The sequence below is a fragment of the Microtus ochrogaster genome, chromosome 15 (assembly GCF_000317375.1).
Source record: "Microtus ochrogaster isolate Prairie Vole_2 chromosome 15, MicOch1.0, whole genome shotgun sequence".
Lineage (NCBI taxonomy): Eukaryota > Metazoa > Chordata > Mammalia > Rodentia > Cricetidae > Microtus > Microtus ochrogaster.
This window is the reverse complement of record NC_022017.1, coordinates 37,495,168-37,513,438: the sequence shown is the minus strand read 5'-3', so window position 1 is coordinate 37,513,438 and position 18,271 is coordinate 37,495,168.

The following is an 18,271-nucleotide window of genomic DNA, read 5'->3' as shown; positions in this document are numbered from 1 at the left end:
AAAGTCCTTTTGAAGTTCATGATATTTCTCAACAATATATCCTTGATATAGAACCTGCTTCACAACATTGTTGTAAAAATATTCCTACAAGAAAATGTGAGAAGCCCAATATCAACGATGTCCAGTGCTTGTGTATTGCCAGGGAATATTTACTAAATGAGTGAATGAATTAAAAAAAGCATTTGGTGCAGATCTTGTGTGTTGAAGGTTCAAACGACACAGTAGGCTTTCCACTACTGGTGCAAGATCTATGTAGAACTTTCTGTTCATCACTGTGCTCACTGAAGGAAGCCACTGACACGGTCGCCATGTAAAGCTGATGACTCCTTCTTTCTGCCCACCAGTGATAGATGGGAACAGTTAGGATCAGTTCAGGACAAAGGCTGCAATGAAGATGCCTGTGAAGCTTAGTGTGGTTCATGGCAGAAACCTGTCAATGGCATCTTCCAACTTCACTGAGCATTTCTCACCTTCACTGCCATTTCTACTGGCAATGCTAGGCATTAATGCACCATTTCAGATGCAGAATTTATGTGTTTTAATTCACATCGCTAAAAAATTAAAATAACACAAATGAACCAAAGTCATCAACCCTATACTATTCTTTAATTTGTCACCAACAATACTAGACCACCTTACCCACCACTTAATGGCAGTGGGAAAACAGCTGTACATTTTGCTGCGATGGCTCAGTGTTAGAGAAGAGTCTCTTCCCATTGAAATATAAATAAAAAACAAGTAGTTGTTCCTCACCTAGTCTGATGGACTATGCTCAGAAATGCTAAATATTTATGGTCGACAAGAAGAATTTGAATTCGTTCATGCCTCCTTTGACAAATTGATCTTCTCATGTAGAATAATTGCTGCTTTTACTCACCAGACTTGAATTCTACTCTGTGGCGTTCTGAGTCACAGTTTAGTTAATGCCTGATTTTAGGCAGCAGTGGGCTATTTCTGGAAGAAAATAGAAGACTTCAAGGTTTTGAACTGAACCATCCTTTTCATGTGTTTTGAACTTTGATGGCCTACCATTGTTTTTTTTGTTTTGTTTTGTTTTGTTTTTTAACCACTAGCCTAGTTGAAAGTCGCAAGAAACAAGTTCACTGAGCAGCAGAGAGTGGCTGTCTCCTCTTTCTCATTCACAGATGTGTTTCAGAGGGTTGTGCCTGCACGTGTAGGGGAAACCACATGTCTTTTCACAACCTGTTGTTCACATGTCAGAGCATTGATGATTTCTTTCTCTTGAGAGAAAGTGAGGCCATATCTGACTGTCTTTAGCGTGGTTGGCTGATTAATTTGCTTCATTGAAAAGCTGTTCCAGTTTTCCTCTTTAGTACAGTGAAAACAATGAACGTTTTCCCCCAGCAAGGGCACAGCAGCAGCACACAGAGAGATTCCAGGATCTGATGAGCACAGCAGAGTTTAGGGAAGCTGTAGACTCATGATAAAAAGTGGTATCTGGGGAGTTGAATCTGAGGCAGGCCTTTTAGGTGTTTTTACGACTCGTTTGTTGTATTCTTCCTGTAGATTTTTTTTAATATTAGTTTATGAAACTCCCATCCAGACACTGCAGAGCCCTTACTTTAGTTAAGACTATCAGGAATCCAGGTTCAGATGTGACTTTATCATTACCAAGTATGGTTCTATTTCTCTATATTCAAGAGCAATATTTTCCATGCTTCCTGTAATCCCTAAAGTCCCCCAAACAATATTCTCATCACATAAAGAAAAAAGGAAGCTAAAAAAGGAAGTCAAGAAATATTTCTTCCTAAAGCATCAGAAAAGAGGGAGTGGTGAAAAAAGATGATAAAAGTAAGGAGGGTGGGAGAGTTGGTGCGGGGAGAGACAATCTACTAGAGGCTTCATGGAGCTATGCCTTAACTTCCTGAGACTAAGTGGGGTTAAATAGCATCATTTCTCCATGTTAAAGAAGGAAATGTGAGGCTCCAGAAGGATCTGAGGCAAAATGTTATGAACAGGAAGGAGAGAGACTAGGAAAGCTGAACAGGCCGCTGATCCTAAAAAGGAAGGGTGCCAAGAACCCGTGTCCTCATGGTATCATTGATCTGCGGAGGAACCACAGCATTGCTCACTGCCAAATCCCTCACTGAACGTGTGATGGGCCTATGGTTTCGCCCCTAGTTCTTGGGCCCATTACTGACAGCTGGGAGAATTCTGGCTGCATTTGCTAGACGAGTGATTACTTTCTCCTTTGTTCTCTTCCCCTCAACCTTGCCAGGCTGTGATAATCAATCTTTCCTTTGGTGGTGTCCAACCGGATATGCCTGTGTATTGATAGAGAGGCTGGTGTCAATCCAAACCATTACAGCCACGTCTAAGAGCTTTCTCCCAGCATCGAGATATGCGTGCCAGATTTTGCTTGTTTATAGTAGATCAGTTTAAAAATTTATAGCTTCTTGACAGGAGTGTTATATTTTTCTTCCCCAAGGATGTCAGCCTTGGTCATAGGACTTGGAGTGACCATGTGACAGTAAAAATAGCAGTATCTCAATGATTCTCACAAACTTTTCTCTGGGATTTCGGAATATGCTGTCTTAAATGACAAAAGAGGCTTTATAGACATGACCGCCTGAAGGATATGAAGATAGGAACTATTCTGTATCACTGTATCAAAACAGTCATAGAATACTCATTAGGGGGACAGGAGACTGAAAGAGAGAGAAAAGAATATTACAGTGGAAAATAGATAAAAGAGAGAGGGAGACACTTGAAAACACTGTTTCTACCTTTAGAAATGGAGACAAGACCCATTCGTCGTTCACTGAACAGAGCTGCAAGAAGACTAGAAAGACAAGAAGCTGGAAAGATAACATGAGTTGTTTCCTTTTGGTCCTGCAGGCACAGACAGTCCTCCAACACCCTAACACTAGTAAGATTGGTTTGAGGCTGCTGAAAGAGCAAAAGAATACATTTGTGGTGTATGCTGCAGTGATGTTTCTGGTAATGGTGTTGGCGGTGGTGGTGGTGTGTAGGGGTGTGTGTGTGTGTGTGTGTGTGTGTGTAGTATGTCTGTGTATTCGTGTGCATATGTGAAAGTGTGTGTATGTGTTTGTGTGTGGTGTGTGGGCGTGCGCAGGGGCCAGAAGTTGATGCTGACTGATTTCCTCTGTTATTCTCGATCTTATTTTTTAAGACAAGATCTCTCCATGGAACCTGGAGTTTATCAAACCAGGTAGACAAGATGGCAACAAATTCTGGAGATCTTCCAGTCTCTGCCTCTCTAGGGCTGGGATAGAGATGTACAGCATGGGCACAACTTTTTATCTGGGTTCTGAGACTCCAAACAGTCATTATGTTTTCCTAGCAGGAACTTTACTGATTGAGGTATCTTCCCAGGCCATGTGTAATTTAAAATAGTGAAAACAATTGTAAAGTGTTGAAGTAGCAACAAGAAGCTAATCTGTTATTAAAGGGAGAACAATACATCTCCACTCCAGTCACTAGCTTCTAAGGTATGGAGGTTTGGGAGCCTCTCCCTGCTTCATGCTAGATTGCAGACTGGCTTTGTGTCCCAGCTTCTCCCCCAAATCTAGGTCTTATAACATTTCCACCCCTTTTCTTCAATAGTCCCTGTGCCTTATGGGGGGGGGGAATACACCCTATAGACATTTGATTTGTAACTGAGTACTCTACAGAAACTTAATTTTATACTTTTAAAATATTTTTGATATTATAATATAATTACATCAATTCCTCCCTTCCCTTTATTCTTTCTTTTTATTTAATTGTTCTTACATATTTGGGTTGTGTGTGTGTGTGTGTGTATTCTTTAATATGCAGACACAACCAGTTTAGTCTTTATCATGCATGAGTTTCCTTCTCATAAGGAGCCTTAATGTCAATCAGATAATGGTCAGTTATGCCAATAACCTTGGTGTAACTTGTTGCATATTCATTGGGTTGACAACTGGGTAAAACTGTTGATGACCTTTTCCCCTTGCAGCCTGCAGAGCATCTTCCAACACTGTCAAACCAATTAAGCAGAGAGGAAGCTTCTTGCTCAGCACCATTTAGATTTCTCCATGTCCTGTGACTAAGCATTTGATATCTTTGTACATCTGAACCTGAGGGGTTCTATTACTTTTAGAAGACACAAACATTATCTATTTTGTAGGGTAATTCCAATTTAACCCTTTAATGGGAAGATATATCTCTACATGTTGTGTGTGTGTGTGTGTTTTATAAAATAGTAAGTTTCTATATGGCTACTTTCTTTTTAAATATTGAATTATTTACTGGTATATATGTGCATCATACCTCTGTCTGTTTACCACAATTTCTTCAACAATTCTTTTTTGATGTACCTATGGGCACAGTGACTTCATAACATGGTTACTGACAATGGTTCTACAATAAACATGTGGTAAAAAGTTATTTTTTAAATATAGCTTTCATTCATTTTATATGTATATATATATGTATATATATATACATATATATATATATATACACCCAGGAGAGGAATATCTGGATCTCATGATAATCTGTTTATAATTTTATAGTACCTCTCTAGGTTCTAGTGTCTATACATTTTATACTCCAACAAAAGCAAGGGAGGGATATCTTTTTTTCTCATACCTTTTGTTTTTGTCTTGTTAGCAATAGCCACCTTACTTACTTACAAGTACAAAATGGTACTGCATTACACCTTTAATCTGTTTCTGATGATTGGTGTGTCGAGCACCTTTTCATAAGCTTGTTTATAATTTATGCATTAAAAAACTTTGTTCTGTGGCCTTTTAATAACTTTGTTCTTATGGTACATGAGTTCTTGTTTTGTATATCAACTCTTTATGAGAAAAAATAATTTGGAAATATTACATTATAACCTATATCTTGTCTTTTCATTTTGTTGCTTGCTTGCTGTATAGCATTTTGTGGAGGAGCAGAATTGGAGAATGAATCATGCTAACCAAAGACCATAAAATTTTACTGGTTTGCCATGATTGATGTTTGTTTCTTGCTTCCTGACATGGTCTTGTAGCTGCTTGGTGGCTGTCCTTCAGGAAGGCAATGGATGAAAATTCAGATTGAATCTGTTAGTTTAACTTCAAGAGACCAAAAAAAAAAAATTAAGATTCCTTGTTGTGTTACTATGTAGCAGGCTTTTTCATAGGCCACTAACCAGCTCCCAAATCATAGTATGGAGACTTATTATTAGTTTTGAATGCTTGACCTTAGCTCAGCTTTTATTTTCATTTGTTTCTCTTTATCTACATTTTGCCTTCCTTGGGGCTTTTGACCTCCCTCCCTCCTTCCCTCCTTCCTTCCTTCTTCCCTCCCTCTCTCCTTCCTCTTTCCTTCCTTCCTTCCTTCCTTCCTTCCTTCCTTCCTTCCTTCCTTCCTTCCTTCCTTCCTGATGTCTCCATGTCTGACTAGTGACTGCCTGGCTTCTGGACTAAGCCATATCTCTCTTTTTCTCTCTCATTCTCTTCTCTCATTCTTCTTTCTGCAGCCTAGATTTCTCTTCCTACTTATTCTCTCTTCCTGATAGCCCACCTAGCCCTCTCCTTCCTAGCTACTGGACATTTAGCTTTTTTATTAGACCATTCACGTACCTTAGTGAACAAATACAACACATCATTACATAATTAAACAAATGCAGCACAAACAAATGTAACACATCCTTCCTAGTTAAAATAATATTCTGCAGAGAGAGAATACTCTTATACAGTATAAATGTTTGTAACTTGTGTTGGTTTAATAAAATGAGGATTGGACAGTAGCTAGGTAAGAAGTATAGGTGGAGCAATCAGACTAGGAAAATTTTGGGGAGCAGGAAGGCAGAGACACAGTCATCATCCAGAAGTAGAGGAAGAAAGATGAGGATGCCTTACTGAGATAAGATACCATATGACTAAACATAGACAAGAACTATAAGTTCATTTAAGTTGTAAGAGACAGTTAATAATGAGCCTGAGTTAATAGGCCAAAGAGTTTAAGCCTCTGTGTGTTTCTTTGGGATTAAATAGTCCCAGAACCAGTCAGGACAGAATCTTCAGTCTGCAATATTCCACAACATAAGCAAATATAACTATGCATTGTTAACTATTCCACAACATTACTCTGAGCTTACACCTCTCCAAAAATCCAAATTATTCGGGTGGGCATCATGACTATAAAAAAGGAATTGGTTTACACAGCTGCTGTTTATTACATAAGTTAACGTGATTGCATGTTCCATGTAGAAAGGGCTTACTTCGGTGTTTACCACCTTGCAGTATCAGTATTTTTAAGTTTATATTTTTTTTTACATGACAAACACATTCTTGTTATACAGAGGAGTGTGAGAGTATGTGATAGAGCATTGGAATCAAAACAGGGACAGATTAATGAGCAAGGGATGTGTAAAACAGAAGCTGTGCAACAGGAGGCAGAGTCTGTGTTTGTAGCAGATGGGTTGATAACACTGTAGCACAAGCTTGATATGATGCCAAGTTCATGTGCGATTGTGAGAAAAGGCCCATGGCTAAGAAGAAAAAGTGTAGAGTTGAAAGATTCTACATAAAAATAATGTATGAGGCTATTGTGGTTGTATGGAGCATGGGAAACCTCTGAACTTGTCCAGCCCTCTAATTTTTATCATGAATGTAAATATTGCATAAATTTTCTCAAAGAAAAATTTGTTTCAACATGAACTACAATCTGCACTAATTTTATTTGAGTATTTTTAAGGTTTTGAAGTCAACTCTAAGTGAAAAGAAAGACATAAATGTCAATAATTCTTTGTTTTGAAATTTCATTCTTTTCATTTATTTTTAGGATGTTGCGTTATTGTTTGACTTCCATCCAAGTAATGCTGGCTCCCTAATCTTAGGTTGATTGAGACTGTGTCTGTTTCATTTGTTGAACACTACCTTAACCATAGCACTCAGCAGAGGGGTGGCCATTCAGTGGATTCTCAGCCAGCATTCTGAATGTAAAGCAGTTCAGTTAAACCATTTCATATTTTGCATATGAGGCCTATTATTTTCTTTCACTATGGGTCTCATTTATCTCTCTGGTAGCCTAGAGATCAAGCATAGAGTCTTGTAGCCATGAGCTCTGGGTGTCTGGGGTGTGGTTCTATCTCAGCCAAATTCTTAGCCTTTGAGATGTCATTGAACCACTTTGTACCTGTATCATTATCTGTACAAAGCCATAAGCTTCCCAAGTGAGTATGCTGTGCATGCATTTTTAAATTATATTTTAAAAACTACCTTTTCTCATTTTACATACCAAATCCAGTTCCCACTCCCTCCCCTCCTCCTGCTCCCTCCACCTTTCCCCCATCCCATTCCAAGCCTCATTCACTCCTCAGAGAGGGTAAGGTTTCCCATGGAGAGCAAACAATGTCTAGTGCATTGCTTTGAGGCAGGACCAAGGCCCTCCCACTATATCTAGGCTGAACAAGGCATCCCTCCAGAGAGAGCATACCTTTTTAAAAAAAATAGGATAGAACTCGTTATTACAAAAAATGCACTTCCACATAATATCTTTGGGGGTATTTTGCCTTAATGAACTTTCTAATTTTTTTAGTACTTGCTTCTTTCCTTTTATTGAAAATAGTCTTCTCATATGATATATCCTGATTATAGTTTCCCTTCCCTCTACTCATCCCAATTCCTCCCCACCTCCCTTCCACAGCAGATCCGCTCCCTTTCTGTCTCTCATTAGAAACTTCAGGGGAGGAAGGAAGGGCCAGAGAAAATGTTCAGCTCAATGAAAACAATAAAGAAAGAAAAAAACAGACCTTGAAGAGACAACAAAAATCATGAGAAAATAAAATACAGTAAGATGAAGTAAAAACTATCATGTTCAAGTTAGACATGGTATCCCAACAGGAGAAAAGCAACCCCAAAAGCAGGCACAAGGTCAGAGACCCAGTCTTTCTCACAGCCAGGAGATTCACAAAAATACTAAGCTAATTGTGATAATATATACACAGAAGACCTGGAGCAGGCCCATGTAGGCTCTGTACTTGCTGCTTCAGTCTCTGTGATCTCATAAGCACCTTGCTTAGTTAATTCAGACGGCCTTGCTCTCCTGATATCCTCTAGTCCCTCTGGCTCTTACAATCTTTCACCTCCTCTTCATTGGGATTTCTTGAGCTCAGAGAAGAGGGATGTGATGGACGGCTGTAGTTTAGACTTTTTCCTTGCATAATGTCTGACTGTGGGACTCTGCATCTTTTCCCTTCTGCTGCCTGAGGAAGTCTCTCTAAGGATGACTGGAGAAGGCATTGATATGTGAGCGCCACAGAGTATCATTAGGGATCATTTTACACAATATTTTAGACTAGAAGTATTTGGTTTTACTCTAGGTCTCTGGGCTATCTAGTTTCTGGTTCTTTGTTTTCCCAAGTAATATTGGGTATGAAGTCTTTCTTGTAGGATGGACTTTTGGTCAAATCAGACACTGGTTAGCTACTCCCACAAGTTCTGTGCCACCATTACTATAACATATTTTGTAGTCAGAAATCATTGTAGGTCAAAGGTTTTATGACGGGATTGGTTTCTTTTTTTTTTTCTTTTGGTAAGGATACCAAATTACCTTCCCACACTAGAATGTAAGGGTGATGCCTCCATGTAGGTTCCAGCTCAACTCCTCCGTGCTCAATAAATTGTATGGGTGTTGTCCTTGACAATGAGGCCTCTTTGTCAGTGTGCAGAGAGCAACCTATTGTCTTAGCAACAGCCTGAGTTGTTTGGGAATTTCCATGGGACCCCATTTGTAAGGGCATAAATAAATGCAGACAGATTGTAAAAATATATACAGCTTTAATGGGGAAATAGACTTACAGAACCACCGTTCCTGCGGAGACCAGGAAAGTAGAAGGGGCGGCTGGGAGCATGCTCGCCAGATTTATAGGTAAACATTAGCCCGAGGTGAACACGCCCCCTAAGGGGCTGGACTTATCCCTACATCGCCCCCTTTTGTCTAAATAAGACAGAACTAAACCAAATACAACTATATACAATCATAATAAATATAACAAACAATATTGAGAACAAAAGTTTTGCTAAACATTCTATCTCAAGGAGTCTAAATAATGTAGAGAGTAACTACAATTATATAATCTTCAACTCCATCAAAGATCTAAGAAGGGAATAAATATTACTTAACAAACGGGATATATCCAAAATGTGCAACAATTGACAGAGACAACTGACTACCTGTGCAATCACCCAAAGTCTCGTTTGCAATGTTGAGTCAACCAACTTTGGCTAAGGTCTAACATAACTGACATACCATTATTAAAGGCACGGAACTTTCTTAGAACTATCCTACCCTGTCTTGGCAGGATAAGACAATCCTGTTTCATTGTCAGAAGTTGAGGTATGGGCTTTTCTTAACCCAAAGGCCAGTTCTGCCAAGAAGACAAGCTCCCAGTGGAGTGTCTTTGGTGCTCAATGTTCTCTCGGGAGTAGAGTGGCATTGCCAGGAGTAATTGTGTCTCGTTGGCACAGAATTCTAGGTTAGATTAAAGGCCATTTTCTACAGCTCTTCGAAGAGGCTGAAGATTATACTATCTATACTAAATATAATCTCTATGTATTTTACATCCTGATTGCAGTTTCCCATCCTCTTCTTCTCCTATTCCCTTCCTATACCTTTCTTCCACCTCCTAAATCCATTCCTCCTCTGTTTTTGTTCAGAAAGGGGAAGGCTTCTCATGGGTGTCAGCAAAGCATGGCATATCAAGTTGCTGTAAGACTAAGCATTTCACCTTGTATTCAGGCTGGGTAAGGCCATCCAGTAAGAAGAATAGGTTCCCAAGAGCCAATCAAAGCTTTAGGAACAGTTCCTGCTCCCATTGATAGCAGTCTCACAAATCAACCAAGCTATACAACTGTCACATATCTGTAGAGGGCTTAGGTTGATCCTATGCAGGCTCCCAGGTGTGTTGGTTTAGATTCTGTGAGTTCCCTTAAGTCAGTTAAGTTGTTTGTGTGGGTTTTCTTGTGATGTCCTTGACCTCTCTTGCTCCTACAATCCTTCCTTCCTTTTTTGTTTGTTTTTTTAGCATGTAAGTAGAATTTTAATAAGAAATTATTTTGTATGTTTACTAATTAGCTTGCTATTTAACACTTTGAATATTAATGTTTGAAGAACAACAATTTGCTTTCTAAGTGGTAGAATATTTCCCTTTAAATTTACTTTTTTGCTTTCTCCTGTTTTTCATTTCCTTTTAATGTATTTCTTTATTTTATTTTTTAAAAATACATACCAATCCAAGTACCCACTATCTTCCCTCCTCCCATTCCCTTCACTTACCCCACACCCAATCCCCCATCTACTCCACAGAGAGGGTAAGGCACATTGCTTTGGGGGAAGGTCCAAGGCCCTCCCTACTGTGTCCCGGCTGAGCAAGGAGATCCCATGGGGGGGGGAGGCAATGGACACGAAAGGTTGGAAGGCTGCCAAGAGTAGACCTGTAGGGATGTAAATCTGGGACTGGGTCTGTGGGAAGAGAGTGAGGGTAGAAGGTCTGTGGGCAGCCCACCTGGTTTTTCTTGCAGTCATGGCCTGTGATTTAGCAGGGGTACCTGCTGGAGTTAGGGGCAGGGAAACAGTGATTAGTAGGGTTTGGGGGTGTCTAGAAGGGAATGGTCTATGGAATCCACAGGAGATGTTGACAGGGGGCAAGGAAGGTGTTCTGTTGCAGGGATGAGGCTGGGTGATTGGGTCCAGGAAACAGAGCTGATGTATATATTAAATGTCACTATTAAGCAAACATCACATAGAAAATGCCACCTGAACCTTACAATAATTCTGAGAAAAGATGTTCTGATGGGATCCTATGTTTACTATTATACTATTCTGGGAAAAGAGTTAATAAAGTTACATCCTGGCTTAACCTTATGTGAATCTAAAGGGCAGAGCTACATGACACAGAACATTGGCAATCGTATGCAGAAGATTCCTTTTGAAAAAAGGCCTTTAAGAAGAAGTCACACAGTACAGGCTCTGAATGTCACAATGAGTGTATCTAAAAAGCCTTTTGGTAAGAATGCTGAAACTAAATGGACATAAATTATAGACATGTACACATAACAATCATAACATATACACACATGCATCTTTACACTACACACACACCCCACATAAGTATATAAAACACACACACACACACACATACACACACACACACATACACACACAGACACACCTCTGTGGCTCAGCCAAGCTATAAAACCAGTTCAACTAACTTTAAAAATATGCTTTTTGCAGGACAGAAAGTCAAGTCTTTATTGTGATACCATTATAAATATAAGCACTACTGTCATTTCCTGATTCAGTCATTGTTTGATTAAGTATATAGAGTGTTCATAAATTTAAATGAGTTACATAATTCACACAAGAAATCTACAAAGATGGAGTATTTCCCATGTCAACATTTTTTTTCTCTTTGATTTCAGGAAAACAAATAACAAAACCTTGTTTCTTGTGTCTCTAGTAGTTGGTTCCAATTTTCCTAGACTACACCAAGGCCATAACTGTATTCCACAGATAAGTGAATTTTGCACTCAAAATTTATTATACCTTGTGGAAAGCATTTGAAGGTTGTAAAACTCTGATAATAAAATATCCCAAAACCTGCAGCATCAGTAAAATGGAGAAAATTAATATCCTTAGGGTTATAACCTGTATTCCAAATTTTCCAAATGTTTTAGAACCAAATATAGGGTTTGTCATTGATGGCCTTGGCTTGTTCAGTGAGTTGTGATGCTGGGTGAAATTTGTAATGAGTTCTATACATGCCTGGGGTTGAATATCATAAAGATAATCTCATGTTTTCCTATTTCAGTTAGCTTCTCATTGCAAATCACTCTTCCCACTTATTTAGCCATCATTCTGGAAACAATTCATTCTTCACTCATTCAGCGTTTCTTATAATGTAATGTGGCCAGGTATCATGTGAGCCATTGGAACATAATAAAGATGAAGAAGAAAAAAATGAAATTTAAAAACTATAATCCGAGTGCAAATAACTCTCGTATCTGAAGTCTTATACATTATTGAGAATACAGAGAATATTTGCTCCTTAGATTATACACCCTGTGGCATTTACACTGTAATTGCTAAGTATAAACTTTAATTTTACTGACATTTTAAGGTTTAACCAAAAAAGTTAGGAGTTTTATTTCCTACCTCAGAAGTAGGAGAAGAGTCTTTAACATGAGACGGAGACATTTTGAACCTGAACAACAATGCAACAGATTCAAATATTGAGTTCACAAAAATGCAAACTCCAACACCCTTTTGTTCACAGGGTTAAAGATGCATTGCCTGCTTCACAACAAGTAATGCAATAAGTATTTTTTAGGATGATACTGTTAACATACAGCAGTTGTAGGGAAGTCTATTCAATAAGGGGTGGTATGGAAAGTAGATATCTGCACGAAGAAACTGAATTTGAAGGAAGAATCAGTGGACTATTACTCTTTAGTCAGTAAAAACTTGAAGAGTTCAGAATTACTTTATTGAGAATTAAAATGCAATCTTGGTTCCATTATAGGATATAAAATTCCAAACCTTATAGGATTGATATAATTGTCCTTAATACCCACTATATATTGGTCTCTTAAGTCTGAATTCAACTGTGAGCAAGAGAGAGAACTTCTTTAGTCCTAGAGTATGTATTGACTATGTCAGACACCTCTCTAACAAATTGGATTAGCTACAAACTCAAAGTTGACCCAGAATTGTCCCAATAATCTTTTTCAATATCCTAATTAAGGAGCTGAATTATAATGGTCCTTTGAATATTTGTTCTAAATCAACTAGATGTGGACTTCCTTTCTGCAGATCCGAAGAAAATACTGGAGGAGTTTATGCAATATCTATGAAAAATATTTTAATCAGAGACAGGAAAGATCATATGTGACTTCTAGTTGCAGAATCAGGATCTTATTTTATATTTATCATTAAATGATAAATTATAGTACATACAGTTTATTTTATTCATTTCATTTCCTCATTATTCATTCTCATCCCTTTACTACTGACGTCTCGTCTCTTTTCTTCCTAAGTCCCCTACTACTTTCATGGCTTTTTTTTTTATTGAGAAAAAAAATTTCCGCCTCCTCCCAGCCTCCCACTCCTCCCGCCCTCCCCCCACTCCTCTCCCCCTCCCTTGGTGACATACTGTGAGTGTGAGTGAGAAGTTATTTACTTTATTCTGAATGCAGAGGAGCTTAGACAAAATGTTTGATATTATTATTATTATTTTCTTATATAAATTCGTAGTTATTTGGAAATGTACTCTTTTTTTCATTCATTTGTTGAACATGTTTTTAATTAGCACTTACTTGTGTTGCAACTTTCCAGGCTCTATTGTATTCTTATGTAGGGTGCTTACTGTCTGTCACAGATGATTCCTAATGGCTTGTTGTGTTACAATATAGATTCTTTCTAAACTTTCCTTTCATCTTTAAAAGTCATTTATTGAGAATACTTACATATTTTTGTACTTATCTAAATCATTCCAGATTTTAACCATTTTTTATACATTTTATTATTTGATTAAACCTATAGAAAATTCAATTCTAGAAAAATATATATAGCTAGTATATACAATTATTATATTATCTCCAAATACTTTTACATAGATATTATCAATTAAAATTAGTAAATATTAGCCAGAGTTTATAAGTAATATACTGCATATTGTGAACCTTCCTCTATTATTAAATAGGAATCTAAACTCTAGTTTTATGGCTGCATGAGATACCATGTAAAAACTAAAACATATTAAGCTAATCATCATTTACTCAGTCTTTAGGCTACCCAAACTGAAGTGGTCAGTCCAGAGTACATATACAATATGAGCAACACTAGGTGGACTCAACAGGTATATATATATATATATATATAGTTACACACATATAATACATATAAGAGCATATATTTATATTGTGTATTATATATTATATAAAATTATATGTAAATCTATAAAATATTGTTACACATATATATGTAACAATAATAATTAAAGAACAAAAGGCCATGAAGTTAAAAGGGAATTGGAGCATAGGAAGAAGTGGAGGTGACAGAGGAAGAGATAGAAATAATGTAAACACAGGACTCATGAATGAAATTCTCAATAAAAAAAAAAGTCTTAAAAATTAGTTCCTAGTGAGTGGAATGAAACTTCTTTTCTTGGCATGTATTCCTAGGAATATGAGGAGCACACCACAAGCATGTTGCATTTAAGGCCCTTATGAGTGTTACATGTTACAGTGTCATTTGAAATATTGCAACAGTGAATTTCCAACAGCACCTGACAGTCTGTGTCTAAAATCACACCAATATGGGCATTATTGTTCTATTTTGAGAAATGATTTGGGTATCCACCTTCTTCCAGGGAACACTGTAACCCACCATGTTTATGGATTGTAACAGATCATGTTTATTTTGAGTATGATGTAACTGTTAAAAAAACATAGTAGAGATTATACCCCAGACGAACAGAAAGACTGTCATGAGATTGCATTTCCTAGAAATGTCAGAGAAGCTACATCCTTGAGGTCTCAACAACATAGCTGCCTAAGCAAGATCTGAACAAGAATACCCATTAGTATGTTGACACAGAGGGGAGAAATCTCACAAGGCCTCAACCCCAGACAAAGAATGACAAGCAACTGAAAAAAGTTGAGTGTTAAGAAATAGAGTCTTTCCCAGGGAAGAGCTCCTCCATTGATTCTCTAATATCATGCAGTCAGTCCTGAAATCAGATACATACAAGTAACATTATATAGACTTAGAAGGTTTACTTATATATGTAGGAATATAGGAATTAGAAGTGTATATATGAACAATTAATGAAAAATATGCCTTGAGTTTGAGGGAGGGAGGGAGGAAGGGAGAGAGAGCACACCAAGCTACATGTGAGGGTTTGGAGAGAAGAAATGGATAGGGAAAACTAATGTGATTTTATTTTAATATAAAAAATAAAAAGGGTAGTTTTAATGTTAACTCCAAAGGCTACGTTACAGAAACGTTACTTCTTATGTAGGTAAAATAATAAAGTACAACTCTACTCAAAGGACTTGAAAAAACTGGCTACTACTTATTACTCAAAGGGTTGAAACATCCAAGAAGGAGCTTCAGACAGAAAACAATTAGCTTTGCTTTTCCCTCAGATAAGAGAATATTGCTGCTTCAAATTTTCTTTTGATTCTATTTAATTCTGTTTCATGGGCAATTATCCTATTAAGTTGACTTCTTTGTTTTGTCATAAGTAATTAAATGCTCAGAGCTTGAGATTGCCTGCTTCAAGAGAAAAATTTAGCACCATAAAAATTTTTTTCATAAATTTTCAGCTTGTATAGAGAGCCCTTCTACAAGTATGTGTGCTACAGATTTCTCTGAGACGGGGCTCCAGATACCCTGGAAGGAAACAGAGGGTGTATGCTTGGGATATATGTGAGTCTTTGTGAGCAGCCTAGATAAAGGTTGCGATTCTTACTCTTTTACTCAAAGTCAGCTCAAGCATTTGTTAAGCACATTCCACAGGGCTAAGAATACTCAAGGGAATTGTTCTTTATTGTAAAAAATGGATAAATAAAGAAAATATACTTCAGAGAATAAACATACATTTTTTTTCTTGCAAATTATTTATTTTTGTTTAGGAAAAAAACTGTAGCTGGTTAAAAGATTACAAGCCATATATGAGTTAGAACTATATAAGAAAAAAGATATTAAGTCAGCTTGAAAGCAATTTGTTGTTATGGAAAGGGGAGTGTGGGGAGGGGGGGATGTGTGAGAGGAGGGGGAGGGAAATGGGAAATGGGGAGGAGGCGGTAATTTTTTTTTCAACAACTAAAAAAAAATAAACAACAACAACAAAAAAAGCTAGTTGGCTTTGCTTGTTTACCTTCTCTCCATAAACATACAATTTTAAAGAGAAAAGATCCCAATGACTTAGCATCAGGTAAAACTGGGTTCAACTTAGAGATTCAGTGCCTATGTATGTAGTCTTGAAAAAGCCACAAGACCCTCTTGCATCTCGAGTTCTTGATCTATATCAATACATAAAAAGCAGGGTGAGAAATTATAAGGCTGTTGAAAGAATTAGTTGTGTGATACATGGTAAATGAGCACAATAGTCAGAGGGTTATCAATTTATCACTGTGATGGTTTATATTAACTGTCAGATTGGCAAGCTCTAGAATCATCTTGGAGACAAAACTCTTGGCATGTCTGTGAGGAATTACCTAGAGTAGTTTAATTACAATAGGAAGGCCAGTCCCTAATGTAAATGGCACCATTGCACAGTCTGGGGCCATGGACTGCCGAAAAAGAAAACATTATTTAAGCATGAACACGCATTGTTCTGTTTCCTGACTGATAATACAGTGTGAGCACCAGCCTCGTGCTCCTGCCACTATGCCGTCCTCACCATGATGAACTATCCCTCAAACTGTAACCAGAATAAACCTTCCTTTCCTAAAGTTACTTTGTCCAGGTGGTGTTTTTTTTTTTTTTCCTCAGCAACAAAGAAACTAGTTCAGTTGTGGTGCATTGTGACTTTACTCTGATAGAAATACAGTAATAGCCCCAACACAATATTTTTTTTTAATCTTTAGATTTTTGTGACCCACTGAAATTAGCCAGCGTTGCCCATACAGACAGTGTGAAGATATCCACTGTAACAGGGGTAACTCAGCAGTGGCTTCACTGTTGAGGACAATGACCTCTACACAGGCAGCCCTCCGCTGCTGTTAGCACTTCTGGATGGGGAAGGACTCCATTAGCCTCTTCTCCATCTGTGACTGAATCTTTAGGGACTCACTCTTGTGCAGAGCTTATGGAGGTACTTGTAGCTGCTGTGAGTTTATGGGTGGCAGGATGTGGCATGCCCACAAGGCATTTCCCATCCCCCTCATCATGTTTATTATATTATATTATTTCTTTCCCTTTTGCACAGAGTAAAAATACGTAAAGTAACTACATGAATGTGGGATGGGGGCTTGATGGGAGGAGACAGGGGGTGAGGGTGGAAGAGGGATAGGGGATGGTTGTGATAAGAACGCATTACATGTATGCACGAAACTATTTAAAAAATAATAAATAATTTACATCCATACCAGGAATGGTGGCACACACCTTGGGAAGTAAAGACAGGTAGATCACTCTAAGTCTGAGACCTACCTAGTGTACATAATAAGTTTCAGGCCAGTCAGGACTGGCTAGTGAGACTCTATCTCAAAACAAACGAAAACAGATGAACAAACAATCCCCCAATATATCCAATGAATAGTTACTTTATAGGAAAGCTAGAGAAAAGAGAACACAGCAAGCTAATGCCTCCATAAGACAGAAGGTATGCCTGTCTCCTATGTTACAAATCCTATTTTCCCAATCGTTTGATTTAATCACCTGGATTCTAAATAAGGATCCACTCATTTTGTGACTTTTGGTTTTGTGGCCAACTGAGATTTAATGAGAGCCAAACATTTCTAGAAATCTCTTTTCAAATTCATGTCTAGGATGCTGAGACAATTTTGGAGACAGGAACCAGAGGACTGTAAGAGATATAAAGACTCTGGCCTCCTTTTCTTTGCATAGGAAGCTAATTTGCACATCTCATCATTGTTCCAATTTGGGTCTCACCCGATGGAACATAAGAACTCCTTGCATTGATGTGGGCAGCCACTGTTCTTCAGGCCCAGATTCAAATGCTATTCTTTAGTGAAAGCGAGTCCAAAGCACAACAGGACTTGGCGTTCCACTGTCTCTCTGGGCATTTCTTAGCCTGCCCACATTGCCATGTAACAGGTCACATTGGAGAAGCTGACAGCACAACCCAGAACATTGATGTTCTCTGAGACCATCAGTGTCTTTCCTTCTGGGCTGAAGCTCCTCCACAGGTACCTAAAACATAGGAACCTTTAAATTTCTGTACCAACACTTTGTGTTCTATCCTGTAGATAGTGATTAATTGCAGACTGGCTCACCTAATTTATTCCTTGTGGGGTTTCTTTGTATTCTCTCCTTATTGTCCATATAATAAGGCGACATTTTCTTTTCTAAAATTCTATTTGAATTTAGCTATTCTAATAATTTGTTTTACTTCTACTCATTTTATTTCCCATAGGCTTAAGATACTATCGCATGATAAAGTTCTCATTATTTGTGGTATCTCTATATATGTGTTAGTACATATGTTTGTAGTTTTGTTTGTGTACATACGTGATTGCATGTTTGATTGTAGGTTGTGTGTGCAGATATCTGTGAATGAGTATGTTTGATTGTGGGTTGT